The 22,683-nt window shown below is 43.0% G+C and overlaps 1 long non-coding RNA gene across 1 annotated transcript in view; it reads right to left on the bottom strand.

Moving 5' to 3' along the window:
- Positions 1–914: 914 nt before the first annotated feature.
- Positions 915–22,683, bottom strand: part of LOC108517194 (uncharacterized) — a 66,934-nt gene continuing 45,165 nt past the window's right edge. The window contains exon 3 of the long non-coding RNA XR_001882032.1: positions 915–4,339. This is a non-coding gene — a long non-coding RNA (uncharacterized LOC108517194). The remainder of the gene's footprint in view (positions 4,340–22,683) is intronic.

The raw sequence follows: 22,683 nt of genomic DNA, 5'->3' as shown, positions 1-22,683 counted from the left end.
TTCTACCACCCATTGACTGTCAAGCCATTTGGAAATAATAATCATAAGAATAGTTAACCGAATAATAGCTAAGCTAATCAACCACTTAGTCCTTTAAGTACTACTCTAAGCAACTTCACAAGTGTTAATCCTTAATTTTCAGGACAACCCTATGAGGCTTGAACTATTGTTACTACCCTCTCTTTAAAAATGAGGAAACTGAGGCCAGCAGATCCCATGCTCAGGGGCCCGCTGTGTGTAAGCTGCAGAGCTGCGTTGGAATTCAAGCCATCTGGACTCGGAACTTGCCCTCCTCATCAAGACTGCAGCCCCAAGCTTTACTGAGTTACCAAAGCCGTCTTCCTTTATTTGTCATGACTCCAAGATGTAAGTTGAATGTTTGAGCTCAGGGATATTTTCCAGGTAAAGGAAAGGTGCCAGAGTAACCGTGGAAGACAATGCATGACAACGGGTCTACCCAGAGCCTCCAAGGCCACTGCTGTCTGCTTTGCTGCTGTCACCGGAGGAAGCAGGCAGCATTGGCTGCAGTGGTGGAGCTGAAGCATCTGCAGGAGGTAGGAAACCACAGAGGTGAGATGCAACCTGATCAAGAATGGTGGCATGGGAAGGCTGGAGAAGTGAAGACTCCATGGAGGCCTGGACACCTGCTGGTGCAAACCAAGTCAGGTGTCAGGCAGGCTAGGAGGCAGCACCGAGGTCTCTGCAGAGTCAGGGCCTCTGGAGCCGCCATCTTCCCTCATGGCCACACCTTCCTTCCTCTTGTAGTGGATAGTTGCTTCTGGAAGCTTCCCTTGGTCAGTTTGCAAGGAAAATCAGATCCCAAGAGAGGACCTCGGCTGCTGAGGGAAATGAAAAGGGGAAACTGCATAAACATTTTGTACTTTAGTTTTAGAGAAAATCATACTGAGACTGAAAAAAATTCTGGAATTTTATTTCAATAAACAGGAACACTTTTCCGTGAGCTCTGCTCAGTTCCCCTCACACTAGTAAAATGTAAATCGCTAAAAAGCACACACACATAGCGGCTAGCTCTAATGAAATATGCAAAAGGGCTTTTTGCTCAGAATGAACAGTGACTCCTTCTTCTGTCCCTCTCTGAGCCAGGGGGATGGGACATCTTTTCCAGGCCCCTCCACCAGGCACTTTTGTACAGGCCACAGCCTGTGCAGCTGTTCACAGCAGCTCCTCCTGATGCTCACTCTCTCAGGCAGTCTGCAAGTGGAAAACACACGTCCTGTCCGTGTGGATTTATTCATGTTTCCCGTATCAGTAAGGAGATGGAGCTATAACACATTAAATATTTACAATTATCAGAGAAAAGACAGTACACAGCACTGAACTGAGATAAGAATACAGTTTCAAAATATTTACAATGAGCACGTCTTGCTTTTTCTGGTTCTTCTCTTTGGTCTGGCACTTTAGGTCTCTGATCTCTTTATTGTATTTTCTTTCCAGGTTCCCTGTAGTTTTGAAAATGTCTGACAAAACCTCCTAAGTCTGAAGAGGATTGCTGTATAAGTGAGAGACATTTGGGGAGTCTGGTTCCTGTGTCTCCAAGCAAGAGGGCCTTTTTTGGAGCCTCATTTATGCTGATGTGTGTCTCCTGCTTATGCCTGAATCAAGTTTGTAGCTGGTTCTATCTATGGCTCTACCAAAGAGAGCACCAACGAGAGGAAAGTGGCAGGCCCCTGAGCCTGTGCTAAGCAAAAGAACTGATTTACACTGGTCTCCTGAATATCTCAAGGTCTTTTAGACAGCCGGAGTCTAAAAAGCTGGAGTCTTAACATGGAGCCAGGAATGGATTGGTTTATGTTTCCTTTAATTAATTCGACTTCAAAGTGTTCCACATTATTACATTCAGAAGTAGCTCCTTCATTGTGTTCGATTTTAATCTCCACTCTTCGAAAGATCTCACTCTTTTCTTTTAGGTTTTGAAACAGTCAATGACCAAAAACAACAGAGATTCGAACTGAATGTGTTACATTAGCAACACCAGGGAGAGAAAGACAAACACAGGAAAGGTATTAAAAATTTGGCACTTTGTTTAATTATAAAGAATGCAAAAGAAGCATCAACTGTGAAATATTTGGCTATTCAGAGAGATTAAAGACCTCCAGCTTTTGGAATGGGGTGCCAGAGAATTAACAGGATCACAGGCGTTTTATTTGATGGGTGCCACATTCGACCTTGAAGCGTTTGAGGCTGGCACTCCTTTGTGTCCTGGGGATCTCCTGATGTCCTTGGTCCCTGGCGGTATCTGCCCTGGGGCCTCTGGAGGCCTCGCCGTGGAGTATGAGGTTGCGCACGTTTCTGGTGTATATTTATATCGAGGTGGCTGCGTTGCCAAGGAGCTCTGAGAGAAAGCAGAGCGGAGATAACTTCTAATCCACCTTTCTGTGATAATGTGGCGCAAAGTGAAGAGACCCAGGGCTCCATCCTCTGGTCTGGCATCGCCCTGGGAGGGGCGGGCCCTCGGGGTGTTTTTAGCAGCCCCAGTGCACTGGCGAAACTCTGTGCATTGCCGAACTCTGCAACAAGTAGGGAAGACTGGGACGGAAGAGGAGAATGAAAGCAAACTGTAATTTGTAGGTAACAAGAAATGTGTTTGAGTGTCCATTCACAAGATTTGGACAGCTGGAGAATTAGAATCTGGGAGCATTGGAACTGGCAAAGAGCCAACAGGGAATCGGGAGTAGAAAGAGAAAGTCCCTTGCCCAAGATCACAGGGGGAGCTGGAAACAGGGGGGCTGTGGAGACTAACTGTATTAGTTCGTTTTCATGCGGCTGATAAAGATATACTGAGACTGGGTAATTTATAAAGGAGAGAGGTTTAATGGACTCACAGTTCCACGTGGTTGGGGAGATCTCACAATCATGGCAGGAGGCAAAAGGCACTTCTTACATGGCAGCAAGCAAAGAGAGAATGAGAACCAAGTGAAAGGGGTTTCCCCTTATAAAACCATCAGATATCATGAGACTTATTCATCACCATGAGACAAATATGGGGAAGTCGCCCCATGATTGAATTATCTCCCACAGGGTCTCTCCCACAACATGTGGGAATCACGGGAGCCACAATTTAAGATGAGATTCGGGTGGAGACACAACCAAATAGTATCACCAGCCTGGGGTTCTTTGTACCACATTCCACATTTTTAGGGGGCTCCTAAACAGGAGTGAGGTTCCTTCTCTGACACTTTGAAGCTGACTCACAAGGAACCACTCCCTGAGGATCCTTTCCTGATGGGCCATGAGTTCTACCATTTTAGATGGGTAGAAGGGTCTGGAACTCTGCATGGGGTGAAGTCAGAGGAGAAGGAAGAGGGCTTCAGTCCATCCTAAGCACATAGGTTATGTACTAAGATGAAATGTAGCAGAGTGCATAAAGCCGTGTTTCTGGTGTCAGACAGACTTGGCCTTGCATGCTAGGCTCACCCATGCTTGAACTTGGGTGACTCATTTAAGTTTGCAGTACCTCTGCTTCCTCATGTTTAACATGCGAATTAGGATACTGTTGTGATTTGAATGTTGTGTGCCCCTGAAATTCATACGTTGAAGCCTAATCAACAATGTGGTGATATTAGGAGGTGGGGCCTTTGGGAGGTGATTAGGTCATGAGGGTGGACTAGTGGCTTTATAAAAAGAGGTCCCAGAAAGCTGCCTTGTCTCTTCTGCCATGTGAAGGCACAGAAAGAAGATGCCTTATTTGAACCAGAAGTGGGTCTTCACCAGACACCAAATCTGGTAGTGCCCTGACCTTGAACTTCCCAACCTCCAGAACTGTGAAAAATAAATGTCCGCTGTTTACAAGCTGCCAGTTTCTGGTATTTTATTATAGCACAGTTCTATGTTACAACAAAGCTAAGACAGTCACCTTCTTCACATACTTGTGTAAACTCATGTAAGAAAATAGACATGAATATCCCTTGTGATAAAAATGTGCTTTATAACTGATTCCTGAGGAATTGGTCTTCCATTAATAAGCATCGTGCAGTGATCCCTGGTCATTTTGTATCCTTGCCATTCTTATTATTTTTGGCTTCTTCCAGATCATTTCTCCACTCCAGAATTTGCTTGAGATGTGAACAATGGACATGGGCTGGGGTTTATTAACGTAGAATCAACTGGTGAGACTGGATGATCCTGTGTGGTTTTCCACAATGGATGCTGCCTCATGCATTCATACGAAGTGCCCTGAGACAGCACATTCCAGGGACAGGCCTTCCTTTTTGGGACCTAAACAGTTGCCCTTCGAGGTAGAGTGGAGAAGAGCCAATGAGGCCCCAGGCCTTTGGCTTGAATTTCTGGTGTCTCCATCTCTCCATGGCACAAAAATCCCCTGAAACAGAATATCTTTTCACAAGGAATTTTAATCAAAGTTGGTGGAATAAGAAAAAAGGATACAGGAATTATTCACAACATAAAAGTTGCCACACCAGCAAATCAGTCCTGACTGGCACTGTCTCTTTCTACAGCATTGGGCCTATAAGGACCTGTGGGGATTGGATTGATAACCCAGTTTAGTCCAGGCCCAACAATTCAACAGGATCTTCACAGTTCCTGAAGGGGTTTTGTGTTTTGTATGGAGAATATACTCTGAGAGTTCCAGCCATGACATGCCCCTATACTTAATCTGACTGATGGCCAAGGTCAGACTGTGGTGCCAGCAGAATAACCCTCTTGATATGTGGACATCAGCAGTATCTTCCCGCGAGCAGGCAAACTACAGGGTCTATCACCAGGCCCTTCTGAGTGATCAAGGGCCTCCTGGGGGACCAAGGGCCCTGATGAGCTGATCTGTAGACTGTTGGGCAATGGGGGTCTAAACTTGGCCATCAAGAGTGAAAGGAGAGAAACTGTTGTTCTTAGAACATAAGCAACAAGACCCTGACTCTGAGCTTTCCCCTTTAGGGATAATTCCTTCCCACTCCTAGTCACTTGTCTAAAAGCTCCCACACTCAAGCCCCAATCAAGTATTTCCTCCTCCATGGACCCAATTCAGCCAATACATATTTAATGAGTGCCTATTAGGTGCCCAGAAGGGTTTTAACTTAAGTTGACCTGCTCTGAAGCTGAGTAAAAGCCCTGGTTTGGGTGGATTCCCATATGACAGGGAAGTACTGGAAGGGCAGCAATGTCGTGATCCCTGGTTATTGGTCCATTCTGAACAAGGCTTCAGACAGTGACTGGGGGAAAAACAGACAAAGTATGTGAGCCCCAACTCCTGCTATCTAGAGAAGAACTTGGGTATCTAGGCAACTCAATATGTCAGGGCCACAGCCAAGCTCTAGTGCAGGATTTTCACACCAATGGAGGATGCAATGGTGGGACCAGAAGCTGGGCAGGAGTTCTGCTGTGCATATGGACCATCTCTGAGGAGCTCTAAGAAGGCACAGTGAACAAATCAGTACTCAGAGGACAAGATTCAGGCCTGGGGTCCAGGACCATTGTAGTCTCCACCAGGAATGACCCTGGATCAAGGTAGAGCTGGGCTTATAAGTAGAAGCACTGAGACTTTCAGCTACAAAGCCAATGTCTGGGTCTCTTCTCTTGGCCTTCCTAGATACCACCCTGGTTCAAGATACAGTTCAAGGCCACCTCCTAAAAACAAAGTTTTCTTGGTGTCTCCCAATCACAGAGACCTCTTCCCCTCTTGATTCCCTAAGGAGATTTCCCTCTATCACACTCACATTGACACAGAAGAATATTCGACTCAATTTCCTCTATCTCTGCATCTGAGCTGAAGCTACTCAGGGAGGAGTCAGTATTTACTCCCAGCTATGGTGCCAAACACAGGCAGGTGCTAACTAGAACACCCATGAAAAATGCCTGCACATCACACCTCACCCTAAAGTTACTCCACATCAAGTGAAATACTTTCCAGCTCCTCATCATCACCTGCAACACAGTACATGCATCGGAGGTCCTGGCTGGTCCAGATTCCAGCTCATGGGAGCTACCCTGGTGGGAGATCCACAGGCCTGCTTGGCCAAGAGATGTGCTGGACCGAGCTGCTCCAGGCTAAAGAGCAGTGGAAATCTTGCTCTTTTATTAGAGAAATTCTTGTGAGTTGGCCTACTTTAAGAAATGTAGTTTGTTTAATGACTTTTCAAAAGTCAGTTAAAAGGGATGGAAAAGAATTCAGAAGCATTAAAAAAAAGAGAGATTCTACTGGGAATATTGCTTATGATTGGCACTTGCCTTTCTTGCAGATTCGTCTTGACTTTGCATCCTGTCCTCAGAGTGATACTCTGCCAACCAGACATTGTCACCTACTAGGCGACTTACTCAGGGCTCCTTGGCTCTGTCTGGAAAATCTCTCCTTCTTTTGCCCATCCTTGCTTCCCATCCCCCTCTCCCAGCTCAGAGCCTTTGTTGACGTTGACAGCTCATCCCTGGGCCATCATTCATCCTGCCCATGGCAAACTTTGGAGAAAATAAAAAACCCTGCTCCCCTAATCTCATTAGAAGGGCTGCAAATTGAATTTAGCCCCTCTCAGTGTCCCCTCAGCTGGCTGTCATTAGGAGCAGAGGCTGGGCCTTGGCTGATACCCAAAGACCAGCTAACTGAATTTGAGATGCTGTGGTCTTGACAGGCCAAGAGATGTAATTGAAGAGCCGTGGGGCTCCTGGTAACATTTCAGGCTGGGATTACACTGGGGATCCAAAACCCCCATCTGCATTGGTGTCGGGGCACTAAAAAGTCACCCATTGGGCTTCCAGGGTCGGATTATTGATAAAGAGATCATTCCCAGTGGAAGATAGGGGGGTGGGGTGGGGGAGACTGCATTGGTTACCATGCAAAATGGGTGTCAGAGGTGGAGGGAAAGGGACAATGTATCTAGCGAGAGTCAGCAAATCACTCAAAGTTAGGAAAAATTTGCAGGAAGTTTTGTCTAATGAAAAGAAAAAGCAGTTATGGGAGAGTAGGTGATGAACCTACAAAATACAAGGAAAAGAAATACTGGGTTTTAATCTGTGGGCATTACTGGTCTGTTTGTATAAATCTTAACTTTTAAATTCTTGAATCATCATAGCTTTATTTTTCATGTCAACACTAAACCCCAAGCAGAGAGGGGCTTTTGTGATCAAAATTGTATTTTATTTTGAAAATGTACCAAAAAACTGCGTCTAACATATGTACAAATAAGAAAGTATTTATATCCATATAACGAAAGTATATCCGTATAACAAAATATTTGACAGAGGTTCATGTGGAAGACATGTCTCCACTGATTTGGATTTCTGAGGTTTCTTTAGTTCCCAGACCTATCGTAAGTATCTCAGTGAGGCTGAAAATTCCATGAAATCATGTTTTAAAGAGGAGGAAATGAGCAATAATTAACCACCTACTATGTGCAAGGCACAGTTCTAAGCCTATTATGCACATCGTGTAACTCAGCGTTCACGGCAACGGAACAAGACAGGCATTACTCCAGTAGGGATCCCCACGTTACTGACGAGGAGAGTGATTCTCACAAAGGTTAGTCAGTCTCTTGCTTAGCGTCATAAGGATAGGAAGGGCTGGGGCTGGGATTGGAACCTAGGACTGCCTGGTTCCATCACTCCCTAGGCCTTCCTGGCTTATGAGGGTGGTAGGTTTCCTACGCCATGTTGTTTCCCTAAAAAAGCCAAAATGACAGAGTCTGTCACTCAGATATAGTATAGTTGGGAACACAGGCTGTGGGGCCAGACAAGCTCAATTCCACCGCCTACTAGTTGTGTGATGTTGGACAGTTCCAAATCAGTCTATGCCCTCCTGGAAAATGGTGATCCTAGTAGGACTTGCTCCATCAGTTCACTGTGAGGATTAAAGAAATCAATGCACATCCAGAGTGCATGCATTGCACAGTGCCTGGCACATTGTAAGCACTCACTATGTAATACTGGATTATAATCAGTGTCGTAGTGGTGCAATGAAGAATGTCCATCCATTTGCATATTTGATGGTCTAAACTTGAGAGGTCACCATCCAAATATGAGGCCACAACATCGTCAGACTCTGGTATTTTGCCTGACACTGCCAGATTTATGGTTAGAACGCCTCACATTTACATTCATAGAACTTACTCATAGATACAATTTCTGCTGAAGAGTAAAAGATGGACTTAAGGTTTTTCCTATGTTGATTCTATTCATGGATTTTTTTCTCCAGCTTATATTCTTTGATCTAAGGTGAGGGAAGGGTGATGTGACTGCAGCTGCCCACCACAAAGGCCCTTAATGACCAAGTCCTCACTATATGCTAGGTGTTTTACAAATTTCACCTCATTGAATGTCCACTTTTATGCCTCTTCTTGTGGGCAGGTATTATTCTCATCTTTTCAGATGAGAAAAGTGTATTTATTTTATGTTTTCCATATGCTATCATGCCAACAGCGTTCACTACAACCTTAAAGTTTCTCTAAAATGGCACAGACTATTAAAACATGGACTCTGCTACCTTCAGCAGGAATTAGTTACATACCTAAAGGCCTTTCTGCCTGGCATTGTGTATCCCAGTGGAATGTAGGTTTCAGATTTAATGAACATTGTTGATCTTTACTGAGTGCCTGGCTCTGGGTTGACAGGCTTGTTCATGTCATCTCATTTATCACCTATCAATTCTATGAAGAAAAGCCTTATGATTTTACTTTGCAGATAAAAGGTTATAAGTGGAGTTTCAAAGATCACAAAATTACTGAGTAGAGTTTGAACCCAGGTGCTTCTCCCTAACTCCATCTCCGGGGAGCTTCCTATCACATTGCATAGTTTCAGCACAGTCTGAAGACCCTGTGCACAGGCCTCTGGGAAGCCACTTGCAATCAGTTAAAGTTGGCACCAATGATGAAGTCCAGTTTTCCTCCCATAGTTAGTCAAATTCTTTTACTTGAGGGTGAAGAAATTAGGCCTCAGGGAGGTTAAATGGCTTGCCTGAGGTCACATAGGCACTTTGTGCTGTGTGAGTCAGACTGTGTTTCAATTTCTTGTCCTAGTCCCATCCATACAACTACCAGCCCCCACAACCTCATTCCCCAGGAGCCTGATCCACTTGGGATTTTTGGCAGCCTAAAGCTGTCAAGACAGTTTCTCCTTCGCAGAAAGGTTCCCTTTTGTGCTGGTTCCTTCTCTTAATCAGATGCTGAAAAAGTCCATGGGTAGAGTCCCACTTTGGAGAAGTTTCAAGGTTGTAACTAAAGGCCTGACAGAGGCTGGGGAGCAGCCCCTGGCAGTGCGTTCACTGCCCCTGAATTTATTCCAAAGGTTCTGACGTCCCCTTACCATTGACTGCGGTTCTTACAAACTGCCTTCCTCTAGATTTGACTTTTCTGAGGAATCTCTGGACACTTAAAAGGGACTTTTGAGAGAATATGGCCCAACCCCTTCACTTTATAGGAGCCAAAGCCTAAGGAGAGGAGTCTGTGGCAATTAAGGGCTCAAGAGACAGACTGCCGGGAACCAAATCCTGGTACCACTTAGCTGGGTGACCTTGGACAAGTTAGTTACTCTCTCCCTGGGCCTTGGTTTCCTAGTCTGTATTTGGAAATGCTGATAGTATTTATGGAGAATTAGAAATGGCCTCAAATTCTTTAATATCTCTCCATTCAAGAGGTGTCATCTTTTCCCACTCTCCTTAAATCTGAGCTGGCTGGTGATTGTGCTGATTCCAGGCCTAGTCTTTAAAAGAATTGTCAGCTTCACCTTGGTCTCATGGAGTCCTGAATTGTCACAGAAGAGATACAACTACCCTGAGGCCAGCATGTGTGAGGAAGTCCAAGCTAGCCATTTGAAGAAGCTGTGTGTTTAGGGAGAGAGAGAGACAGGCCCAGGCAGCCTCCAACTATACCAACCTCCAGTCCTTCAAGTCATCCTGAGGCCTCAGACATAATGGAGCAGAGATAAGCCTCATCCAAATTCCTAGCCCATGGAATAATGAGACAAAATAACAATAAGTTGTTTTCAGACAGTGAGAGTAGTTAGTTGTACACAGTAGATAACCAGAACAATACCTCTCAGAAGTTGTGAGAATTAAATGAGTTGATACAGTTGTGATATGGAGCAGTGTCTGGCACAGTGTTCAATAAAAAAAAGTGAGTTATTACTCATTCAACAAATATTTATTAACACCAAGTTGTTCTATACCTTGAACTAGCTGGGAGGGTCACAGTGGAAAGAGTTACTCAAAGAATCTGGCCCTTGTGGAAATTAGGAGAACTGTAACCTAGTCGTACACTTCCTATTGAGTGAAGAACGTATTTTCCCCCACTTGGGCCCCCCACATCATATCTGTCCCTGGCAGAGGTAGAAGTTATAGCCTCTCCTTCTAACGGGATGCCCAAGACTGGGTGGGTCTGGAGGGGTTAAGCCCAGGGACGTTGTCCCAGGGCTGCTAATGAAAACTCAGCTGGTATTGATTCCAGCAAGCACTCCCTTTCCCGGGTCAGAAGAGAAACGCAAACCATTGTTGAGTAAATACGGTATTCTGCTCACTACGTCAATTAGCCTGACCCCAGGGGCTCTAGGAGCCCCCTGGCTCCCCTATTTGCAATGACAGCTGCCATGCTAATGAATTCACATTGACATGATAATTAAACCATTACGCAAAGTGGGGCTTTCCTAGACACAGCAAATTCAGCAGAGGAGCCCGGGTGTCCGTGGCCTGGACGAGGCAATGGGGACTGTTCCAGGCCCAGGAGCTAACATGCAGTGCCTGGGTCATTCCCAGTCTTGTCCACAGGGGCAGCTGGACTGGAGCACTGCAGCTGCTGCCTCTGGCGTTGAAGGCAGGGATGAGGCAGGCAGGCCAGGAGAAGGATGTCACCTGAATGCTGCTCCTGCTCTCTCTTCAGAAATCCTTAATTGGGTGAAGCCTGAAAGGAAGGAATCCCTTGCCCCTTTATGGAAGAGGCAGGGCACCCTGTCAACTCTGGCCTAGCCCTTCCCCTCTGGAAGGCTTAGCCACATCCAAGGGAGAGTTGGACAATGGGGACTGCGAAGGCCAAGGAACCTTGCATTCCTGGCATCATCAGGAAGAGCCACGTGACCATCTTTCTCACTATCTTTGGAGAAAATGACTCTTTCTGCAAGCAGATGATTACAAACTGCAGAAACATCTGACTACTTGGTACAACCTTACCAATAACTCATTTTTGAGACTCCAACCAACGACAGTCCTCTTTGCAAGAGCACAGACTCGGGAGTCAAGGGGACTGGGCTTATATCTCAGCTCTGCAACTTATTAATTGCGTGATCTCAGGAAATCACATGGTATGCTGAGCCTCTATTTCTTCAACTGTAAAATGGACTTAGAAAAACTGCTTGGCCTCCCTGTGCTTGGGATTAAACAAGACAGTTTATGTAAAAGGTTTAAGACAGAATTTTACTTAAATAGATGACAGAACCTTACTGGCCACGATAACACTCTCCATAAAGATGAGTTCCATTGACAGAAATAATCGTTGTGATTGACTGGGTGGGAGGATAGAAGGAACAGATTAAGACACTCCTAGAAGAACCTCCAGACAAAGTGAATGTGTTTTCCTCTGGACAACTCCATGCAGGTAAAGCTGCATATACAGTGTGCTCAGTATAAATACGGGGAAAAAGAGGGACAGAAAATGACATGCTTGTGGCAGAGAAAGAGGCTAAAGGGGAGGGCTGTCCTGGTTCAGGACTATTAGGCATCACCCCATAAGAGGTGACTAATGAAATATTTTCCCACCCATCCATCCATCTCCATTATTCATACAAGCACAAACACATATATTAGGGGCTTATGATATAGAATTAAACAAAGGCCAAACCAGTGCCTGTTTCATATAAAAATCTGGTCAATAAATGAATGAATGAATAAGATGCAATCCCTGCTCTCATAATACCCTGTAAAATGGAGTGTACTGTTCATCTCACACTTGTGTGTGCTGCCTCTTTTTCCCTTAACATAAGGTAATTCTAGCTGAGCTATGATTTATGGGCAGCAAAGAAAACACAGGTATGCAGTTTTACAAGACAACTACAAGCAGTTGATAACCTGGCAAGCATATACTCAGACACATTATGCTCAGAAATATAGGAGTTCAGCAGTGGGCAGGTGAAGAAATAACCAATGTTGGATTCAAAACTGAGGATTTTGAGATTATATCCATATTTAGCTGGGAAAGTACCGTGATTGATTAGTAATGTCTGCCATAGGCATGGGAATGGAGAGAGATGGGTCTTTCTTCATGCCAGGTGTTTGTCATCTCAGGTCTAGGCAAGATCTAAGATACCTACCATTATGTGTGTGTGTGTGTGTATCATATGGGATAAGCCAATTCTCTTCTCCTCATACTATGAGCAATTAGTATTACAGTTTGCTACACGAACCAGTTTTAGTTCTTTTCTTCTTCCTGCCTCCCTGCCAGTTGCCTTAAGTAAATCCGTTCAAGCTCTCAAAACCTGTGCTGTCATACAAAAGATATTTGGCTGCCTTAAAAGAATCTAATTCAATTTGTCGAAGGTGCCAAAAATGGTCAAACTTTTTGTTAACTAATTCAACAAACATTTACCAAACATCTACGTCAAAAGCCTTGGGAATAAATAAATAAAGAACCCACAGTTTTCTCAGGTGCTCAATGTCTAGTGTTCATGTGCTGGGGGCTGGGGTGGGAAGAAAGAGGCAGAAATACCTGCAGACACACTCTTGCATCCCTTGTTTAGAAGGCATAATAGCCAGTGAAATTTAATTTGATGTGGCTTAAGCGTTCTTTGGAGGGAAGCCACCCCCATTTATGCTGTGGGAGCTGATGCAGCTCTGGGGAGCAAGTGAGGTTTGAAATTGAGGTCTTTGGATTTCCAACCCCCTTCAGTTTGGGCTTCCTGGAGGAGGCTGCCCTGTGCCTGGGAGAGTCCAGGCAGAGGGTGGAAGGTGAGAGGAGGGCATGTGGGACCAGAGGACCCCTCTGAACCCTGGGATGTTCAGAGTCCTTACATTATTGTCAGGATGACCCGTTCACATCTTTTAAAAGATGAGATAGAACATGAGCAGAAGCTTTTTTGGTGCTTTCTCCACTAAACCTTTGCTACCCAAAGTGGGTTTCCCAACCAGAAGCATCAGCATCCCCTGGGAACTTATTAGAAAATACAACATCTTAGGCCCTTTCCCAGACCCACCAAAACAGAATGCAAATTGAAACAAGAACCCCAGGTGATTCCTGTGCACATTGCAGTTTGAGAAGCCCTGGTTTATGTTATAGAAATGCCATTCACGCCCCCTTCCTCATTGGGTAGTCACAGTGGACTCTACAATAATATCCTTTTTCTGTATGACTTATTTTTTTTTTTTTTAATTTTAACTTTCCTAAACGCTCTTGTGAGTAGGCTCTACCCTTCACCTCCAGGCTCACATCAGACGTGCGCCCTCCTATGCCACTCAGCTTCTCTGTTCCTTTGGCATTAAGGAGGGTCTTCCATTGCCGCGACCCAGGCTCGGCGATGTGAGGGCACTACATTTACCCGGTGTAGTTACCCATGACCAGTGGGCTCCATTCCCTTTCCCTTCTCTTTGTAGACTTTCTAAGAGAAAAGAGATAAAGAAAAATCCATGCTATCATGGAAGGGTGGGAGATGGAGTGGGGGATAGCAAAGGGATGTGATGGGCAAAGTGTGAGTGTGGAAGGAGGACTGGTTGGGGAGCCAGGAAAGCTACAAAAAGGAGAGAAGGTGTTGTGAATGGAGATCCTGAAGAGTAAGCAGCAGTTACAGTTGACTGTGGGGTTATAATTTTTTTTCCCTCCACTGGTTCTTTGTTTTCTGCCATTCATTCTTTCGATCAATCACTCATTCAGCAGATTTTAATTGAGATGCAGGTTTGTGCCCCACTCTGTTCTGGGTGCTGAGGATACTGACAGAAGACAAACCCAAGGCATGAAGTGGGCGGGGAAGACATCAACTGAGAAGCCAGGCTGAGCAGAGGCCTTGGCTCTACACCGGCATGGCTGCCAGGCACCATAACTGGACTGGGCCTTCCTCTCCTCATGACTATGGCATCAAAGGATTCTACAGCTACCTGAGGCATGAGAACACATTAAGTAAAGCAGATAAAATGACTCCAGGGTCTTCTGCCTTGCCAGATCTTTTCCTTAGGATGAGTTTAATGAGGCACACACAGTCCTGGATGTTTTATATGCACCATCTGATTGATCCATCACAATCAGAATCCTGTGAAACTGGTAGCAGAATGAGGGGAAGACTGGGGTGACACAGTGTGTGAGTGACCTGAACCCAGATCTTTCCTGGCAAAGCCTGTGATCCTGACCACTTAAAGAACAGAAGACAAAAGGGCAGCAGGTGGTCAGAGGGGAACCAGTTTGAATTTATTTGAAACAGAAATACTTTGCTGGCCACTGAAGAGGAAATCTGCCCTGATGCCATCTCTTCCAGAAGGCATATTCAACAAACACTGGCTGGAATGAATGGAGAGAGCCTGGAGACAGGCAGGATATTGAGAGGCTCAACCAAGTCCTGGGGCCCCAACAACAGCAAACTCCACACTTGAGGCTGCTGGGAACACTCTGCTGGAGTTTGGCTTTATTTGTCCCTCCCACTCTGTGAAATCCTGGGGACTGTCAAATAAATGACAAGACTCATTTTACAAGTAGACCAGAAGTCTGCAGTGGCGAGTCGGAGCTGATTGCCTATCTTATCTTGAGTCATCAGTCTCTCATTCCGCCTTCCACAAACAACTCTCAGTTGTGAGATCTGTGCATGGACCTGATGCAGTGGGCATTTCCCAGGGCCTTGGTCCCTTGTGAGCCTTAGGGAATGAGAAACACACTTAGCCCCCTGCTGAGGGGACCTTGACCAGCTGGACCAGAGCAGCAGGAAGACTGAAGCCTTGAGGTGCTGGGGGTGGTGTCTAGGCGCTACAGTATGATGGTGACAGTGACCATGACACACAGCACTTTGGGAGGCTGAGGTGGGTGGACTCAAAAGGGATTCAAAACCAGCCTGGCCAACATGGTAAAAACCCATCTCTGCTAAAAGTACAAAATTAGCTGTGCGTGGTGGCACATGCCTGTAATCTCAGCTACTTGGGAGGCTAAGGCAGGAGAATTGCTTGAACCCCAGGAGGCGGAGGTTATGGTGAACCAAGTTTGTGCCACTGCACTCCAGCCTGGGCAACAGAGCAAGACCCCATCTTAAAAAAAAATCAATGACCATGACAATGATGATGATAGGTAACTTATAACTCAGGCTTATCACCTGCTAAATTCTTTTATGCACTATTTATGCATTGCCTCATGTAACCTTGATGACCTTTTTTTGGATAAAGAAACTGAAGTCCAGGGAGGCTGAATAACTTTCCTAAGTTCATACACCTACTAAGTGGGAGAGCTGAGATTTGAACCTCAGTGTGTTGGAGTCTAGAGTTTCTTACCCCCCTTGTTTGGGGCAGAATATCACCTGTCTACCAAAACTAAATCACAGGCCAGGCACAATGGTTCATGCCTGTAATCCTAGCACTGAGAAAGGCTCAGGTGGGAGGATCACTTGAGCCCAGGAGTTTGAAACCAGCCTGGACAACATAGTGAGACCCTGTCTGGATAATAAATTTGAAAATTAGCTGGGCATAGTGGTGTGAGCCTGTGGTCCCAGCTACTCAGGAGTCTGAAGCAGGAGGATCTCTTGAGCCTAGGAAGCAAAGGTTGCAGTGAGCCATGATGGCCCCACTGCACTCCAGCATGGGCAGCAGAGCAAGATCCTGTCCTTCCCCACCAAAAAATCCCACAAAACCCCAAAATCAAATTAACAAATTACAGAGCCTTCAAGGATTTTCTCCAGTAGCAGATTTTCCCGGTCAAGCATGGAGCACCCTCACTTTTTTTGTCCCACACATATCTTCCCTCTTGGGGTCGTCACACCTTGTTGCTGCCACCCCTATGTTGCTTAACTCCAAAGACACAAAATGGATCTTTAAAATTAGGTGAAAGCAGAACAGTAGGTAGAACAGAATGTAAGAAACATTGAACTAGTGAAGTTTATATTCGGCCGTATCTCCAGGACCTCATCTCACTGGTTTTGTAGCACAGCAAAGATCCTTGGTTCTGGGGCCAGGCATTCCTGTGTTAAAATCCGACTCCATGGCTTCCTAATTCTCTGCTTCTGAACAGAGTTCTCAGCCTTCCATGGTGTTCTCATATGCAAAGCAGGAATGATGGTAATCCCGGCTTTGCTGGGTTATTGGAAGATTAAATGAGACAACGTGCGTGAAGTACTTTGCTGGATGTCTGGCATAAGTAAGTGCTTGATAAATGGAGTCTGTTATCCGTCAGCACAGCAAATATTAGCATCTATTCTATATATTGGGCTTTAGCATAAGATTTCATTTTAACTATCCTCTTTTAAGCTCTTCAGTAAGTGTTCTGGTTTTCTTCATAGAGTTCTTACACATTTCTTATAAAGGTTATCTCTTGGTCTTTGAAGTCTCTGCTTGCTATTTCAAATTTAAGTTTTTCTGTTATAACTTCTTTAAAAGTTTAGCAATTGTAAAATATTTCAAATGTATTGAAAAAACTAAAAATCAGCATTTTAGCCCCAACTAAATTGGTTAAGTCTACCTCTTTCTCCATGCAAAGCACGTCTACTAGGTAAGTGAGCTCCTCTGTGCCAAACCAAGGGAATCATTCTCCCTGCACAGTTGATTGAGGTGCAGCCCACCCATTTCATTGACTTGGAGAGGTAGGTAACCCCTTCCCAGTGGAGGAAAGGTTGTTGTGGTTGATAGGAGCTGAGTCATCATGGTTGACACCCTAAAATTCCTCATCCTGCAATCCTATACCCACACAAACAAAGGCACCACCATAAATACACAAACTTGCAATAGATTGATTATTGCCTTGTATGCTTTCTTTTAAAAAATACAAATAAACTTACTGATGTCAATAAATATCAGTACTGAATAGTTTCCCATTTTAGGATGCACTGGTACCTCTTTGGATAAAAATATACTGACACCTTTGTTTCTGATGTGTTTGCCATTAAAAATTGCACAGTGGGCTGGGCGTGGTGGCTCATGCCTGTAATTCCAGCACTTTGGGAGGCAGAAGTGGATGGATCACCAGATCAGGAGTTCAGGAGCAGCCTGGCCAAGATGGTGAAACCCCGTCTCTACTAAAAATACAAAAATTAGCCAGGCCTGATGGTGGGTGACTGTAATTCCAGCAACTCGGGAGGCTGAGGCAGAGAATTGCTTGAACCTGGGAGGCAGAGGTTGCAGTGAGCCGACACTGTGCCACTGCACTCTAGCCTGGGAGACAGAAGAAGACTTCGTCTCAAAAAAAAAAAAAAAGAAAAATCCACAGTGATTATGAACATGCTTGGTGTGCATCTTTATTTTCTAATTATTTTAAAGATATATTCATATTGCAGGACCAAAACATTTGCACATTGTAAAGGTTTTCAATACAGACAAATTGTCCTTAAAATAAGCCGAGTGAATTTATACTTCTACATCTCCACCAGTACTGATTAATGTCTAATCTTTGCAAAATCAAGATTTAAAAAAATGTTTTTGGATGTGCATAATCTCAGTTCACTTTTCTTTCCTAGTGACAATGAATATTCTTCCCCATGTTTATCAGTTATTCGCATTTCTTCTTCAAAAGTGTATTTTGTCTTGTTCCTTTTGTAGTTATCTTTTTCTTTCCTTTATTTATATATATATTTTTTGAGATAGAGTTTTGCTCTTCTTGCCCAGGCTGGAGTGCAATGGCACAATCTCAGCTCACCACAACCTCTGCCTCCCTGCCTCATCTTCCCGAGTAGCTGGGATTACAGGCATGTGCCACCACAACAGGCTCATTTTGTATTTTTAGTAGAGACAGGGTTTCTCCATGTTGGTCAGGTTGGTCTCAAATTCCCGACCTCAGGTGATCTGCCCACCTCGGCCTCCCAAAGTGCTGAGATTACAGGTGTGAGCCACCATGCCCAGCCATCTTTTTCTTATTGTTTTATAAGGGCTTTTATATTAATAGAAAACTAATAAAACCCCTTTCCTATCATATTTTGCAAATATTTTTTCTCAGCCACATGTGTCTTAATTTTGTTTTAAATGTTTTAAATTTTGTTTAAAATACTTTGCCACCCTGGGCAACATAATGAAACCCTGTCTTCACCAAAAATACAAAAAAAGTTAGCGGGGTGTGGTAGTACAAGCCTGTGGTCCCAGCTACTTGGGAGGCACGGGTGGCAGGATCGCCTGACCCTGGGAGGTAGAGGTTACAGTGAGCTGGGATCATGCCACTGCACTTCAGCCTGGGTGACAGAGTGAGACCCCATCTCTATATACATGGGCAGAAAATCACCTAATACAATTAAATCACAGGCCAGGTGCAATGGTTCATGCCTGTAATCTCAACACTTAGGAAGGCTGAGGTGCGAGGATCACTTGAGCCTAGGAGTTCAAAATCAACCTGGACAGTATAGGACCCTGTCTCTACAAAAATTTAAAAATTAGCTGGGCATGGTGGTGCATGCCTGTGGTCCCAGTTACTTGGGAGGCTGAGATATACATATACAATGTGAAAGATTTTTTAATTTTACTTTTTAAAATCCTTACTGATTTGAGGTGCTAGCAGTTCATCATTTTTCTGCCATGTTCATCATTTTCCATTGTGTTAATATACTTTATTTGTTCATCTTCTTATTGAAAAATATGGATGAATGTCCACTATTTCATTATGACAACATTTCACTGAACATACATAACTTCTGGTGCTGTCCCGCAAGAGTTTCTCCAGGTATAGACCTACAAGGAGCATTGCTGAGTCAAGGTGAATTTGTTTTCTAGGGTTGCCATAACAAAGTACAAAAAACTGGGTGGTTTAAACAACAGGTATTTGTTTTCTCATTGTTCTGGAGGCTGGAAGTACAAAATCAAAGTGTTAGCAGCGTTGGTTTATTCTGACATTGGTCAGGGAAGCATCTGTTCCAGGCCTTTCTCCTTGCATTATAGGGGGCTGTCTTCTCCCTGTGTCTTCTCATATCGTCTTCCCATTATGCAAGTCTGTCTCTGTGTCCAAATTTTTATTTTATTGGATTGGAGCCCAATCTAACCACCTCATTTTGACTTACGACATCTGCCATGAGCGTCTTTCCAAGTGAGGTCACATTCTGAGGTATTAGGGGTTAGAACTTCAACATAAGAATTTTGGGGAGAAGCACAATTCAACCCGTATTATTCATCTATCTATCTATCTATCTATCTATCTATCTATCTATCTATCTATCTATCAATCATCTATCTATGGAGATATTGCCAAATTGCTGTAGGTACAACAACCTACAGCCCACCTGCAGTACCTGTAACCGTAGCTTTCTTTATTTAAATAATAATATACAAGCAGACCTTTACGTGGTTTCTGATTTTTTTGTTTTGTTTCGTTATTGATTCTATTAAAAACTGCAGCATTTCTATGAACAAGCCCATAATATTAATATAAACTCAGTATTGTGGGACTTTTTTTTTTTTTGCCAAGCTGATGAGAACAAAATATCATCTCATTTCCATTTACCTTTGCATTTTCCTTATTACTCTTGAAGTTGAGCATTTTATTTGCCATTCAAGTTTCATTTCTGTGAATTTCTTTGTCCTGCCTGTGTTAGTAGGGCTATAAGTAAAATTGGTATAACAAAGACCTTCAATTCCAGGGACTCGAACAGCACAGAAGTTTCTTGTTCACTTGCATAACAGTGCAGAGGTGAGTGGGACAACTGGGGAAGGTAGGCAGCTCTGCTGCAGCAAGTAACCCAGGATCCAAATTCCTTCCACCTTGTTACCATCCCATTCCTAGGGTACATTCTCAGTTCACCAGATGACTCCTAGCCTTCAATAAAGTCTGAATGACACAATGGACTTTGGGGACTTAGGGGAAAAGGTGGGAAGGGAGTGAAGGATAAGAGACTACAAATTGGGTACAGTGTATACTGCTCAGGTGATGGGTGCACCAAAATCTCACAGATAACCACTGAAGAACTTACTCATATAACCAAACACCACCTGTTTCCCCAAAAACCTATGGAAATAAAAATAAAATAATAAAATAAACAAAAAGAAATTATGCATGCTTCTAACCTTCTAACATTATTATACAACTCAAAATGTATGTTATACAAATTCAATAAGCTTGTTTTAATGCCAAAAAAAAAAAAAAGGTCTCCACTGCAGCCTACAAGAAGAGGGTGGGAAGAGTCCAAGTGCTATGCAAATAATGCCTTTTTCAAAATACCTGACTAGAAATGCCCACATTACTTCCGCTAACATCTGATTGGCCCAGGTGTAGTCCCGTGGACACATCTAGCTACAAGGAAGCTGGAAAACGCAGTATTTGGCAGGGCAGCCATTTGTAAGCAAAAACTCCAGGTGTTCTATAATCACATGGAATAACAGGAGAAGGATGCTAGAAGAAAGTTCACCATCTCTGCCACAATATTTTTTTGCCTACTTTTCTATAGAGTTTTTGTCTTGCATTTGTTAATAAATTCTTTATATGATTTACATACTAATGTTTTGAAGGTTGTATGCATACAAATATCACATTTCTATTTCCCGATATAAATAAAATATTCATTATATTCATGGTATCATCCTCCATAACAACAATATTTTACTTTAACATATCTTAAAGATTTATCAAACTTTTTATAGTTTCTGCTAACTATTTTATTTAAGAAATTCTTTTCTGTACCTGTGTTAAATTTTTTTTCTTCATTTTCTCTTCAATGTTTTACTTTTCATGTTTAGATCTCTAATTCACTTGGAATTATTTTCGTGTATTTTTTAAGGTCGAAATCCAAGTTCTACTGGTACAGATAACCAACTGGCCTGGCACATTCAATAAACAGAATACCCTTTCCCCAGTGACTGGTGATGCCGTATCTCCCACAGACAATGCTTCCATGCGTTCGTGGGGGTCTGTCTACAGCTCTGTAGTGTCATCCCTACCAATGCCACATTGTCTTTATTATGAGAGTTTTATAATAAGCCTTGATCACTCTTTAGGGAACATTTCCACACTTTCTTCTTCAAAAATGCCTGGCTATTCTAGGCTGTTCTTTTTTCCATGTTACTTTTAGGATCAACTGGCATGTCATGGGAAAAATGTGTGGGTTCTTTACTTGGGATTTCATTGAATTCATAGATGAACTTGAGGGGAATTTACATCTGCATGAGATTTATTAATATTCTCTCTGTCCATGAAAATGGTATACCTCTTTATTTATCTTCCACATCATCCAGTGCCATTTTATATTTTCTTCATAGATGATTTTCGTATCTTTTGTTAGATTTACTTCTAGTCAACTTATAGTTTTGTGGGTATAAAGCCTACTTCTAGTCTATTTTCTAATTTGTTGTTTCATGTAAACATGGATACTGCTGATCATTGTATATTGATCTTGCATCAATTGATCTTGTTAAAATCTTAAAAGTTCTAATAGTTTATAATCCTCTTGGATTTTCTATTTAATCTATGAATAGTAGTAATTTACCTCTTCCTACTCTTTTTTATATCTTAAGTTTTTCCTTTGTTCTATTGCATTGGTGAGAAAATCAGTATAATGTGGAACAGAAGAGGTAATAACAGGCCTCCTTGTTTTTGCTGACTTGTTTTGCTGTCTACAGTTTCACCATCAAGTATAATACTTGCCCTGGATTTTTGTGACAGGTTAAGGAAGTTCTCTTGAATTTATGATTCTTAAGGATTTCATATCATAAATAGCTGTGAAATTTTATTACATACTTTTTCTGTATTTATAGGGGAAATTATATGGTTTTCTTCCATTACTCCATGACTTTTTTGTTAAACCATATTTACATTCCTGAGATATTTTAAATTCATTACTCAGTTTAATTTACTAATATTTTCTGTAAAATTTTTTTCATATATGTTCATTGTGATATTAATCTAAAATTATTTCTTGGTATTTTCTTTGTTCAGTGTTGTTAAGAAGACTACAAAATTAGTTGTCTATTTCTCCCTTTGCTTTCAATTATCAGTTTGTATACCAGTCCCACCATCTGATGTTCTTTTTGCCAAGGGGACTTTTATCTATTAATTATTCATGATGCATCCATTATGAATATTTCTTTGTCAATTTCATTTCTATTTTTCTAGAAAACTGAGTACTTCATTTCATTTTCTCTTAAGATTTTAAAGTCTCTACTCTCTGTAGTTATGGCCTCTTTTTCATTTTTATATCTACATAGTTGTCCACTTATTGTTTAAGCCTATTTGTGTTGGGTATTCTACTACTCAACATTAAAGGCATTCTAATTGACAGAGACAAAGACATAGGGAAACGTGGTGTACGTTCATACCATAGCAGTGGTACTCAGGACCGCAGGAACTCAGGACCTGTCTTCCACACCACCATGACGTCTTCATGCTCTCCTCTGCTTCTCATCTCTTGTCCTTCAGGACTCGACCAAGCTGATGCCTCCTCCAAGAAGTCTTGCCCAACCATCCCCAACCCAGTGAGCCTGGATGTTTTTATTTTGCTTCCCTCCATAACACCACTTATCAGTCTGAATGGAAATGATCTCCTATTAATTTGGGCACTCATCCAGAGCAAGGAAACCATATTCATCGTTCATCCCCAGAGGCAGGCAAGTGCCTTGCACATAACAAGTGCTCAACAAATACTTTCTCAACAGAACTGTAAATG

This window comes from Rhinopithecus bieti, unplaced genomic scaffold (assembly GCF_001698545.2).
Source record: "Rhinopithecus bieti isolate Rb0 unplaced genomic scaffold, ASM169854v2 scaffold_39971, whole genome shotgun sequence".
Classification (NCBI taxonomy): domain Eukaryota; kingdom Metazoa; phylum Chordata; class Mammalia; order Primates; family Cercopithecidae; genus Rhinopithecus; species Rhinopithecus bieti.
This window is presented reverse-complemented; position numbering and strand designations above follow the sequence as displayed.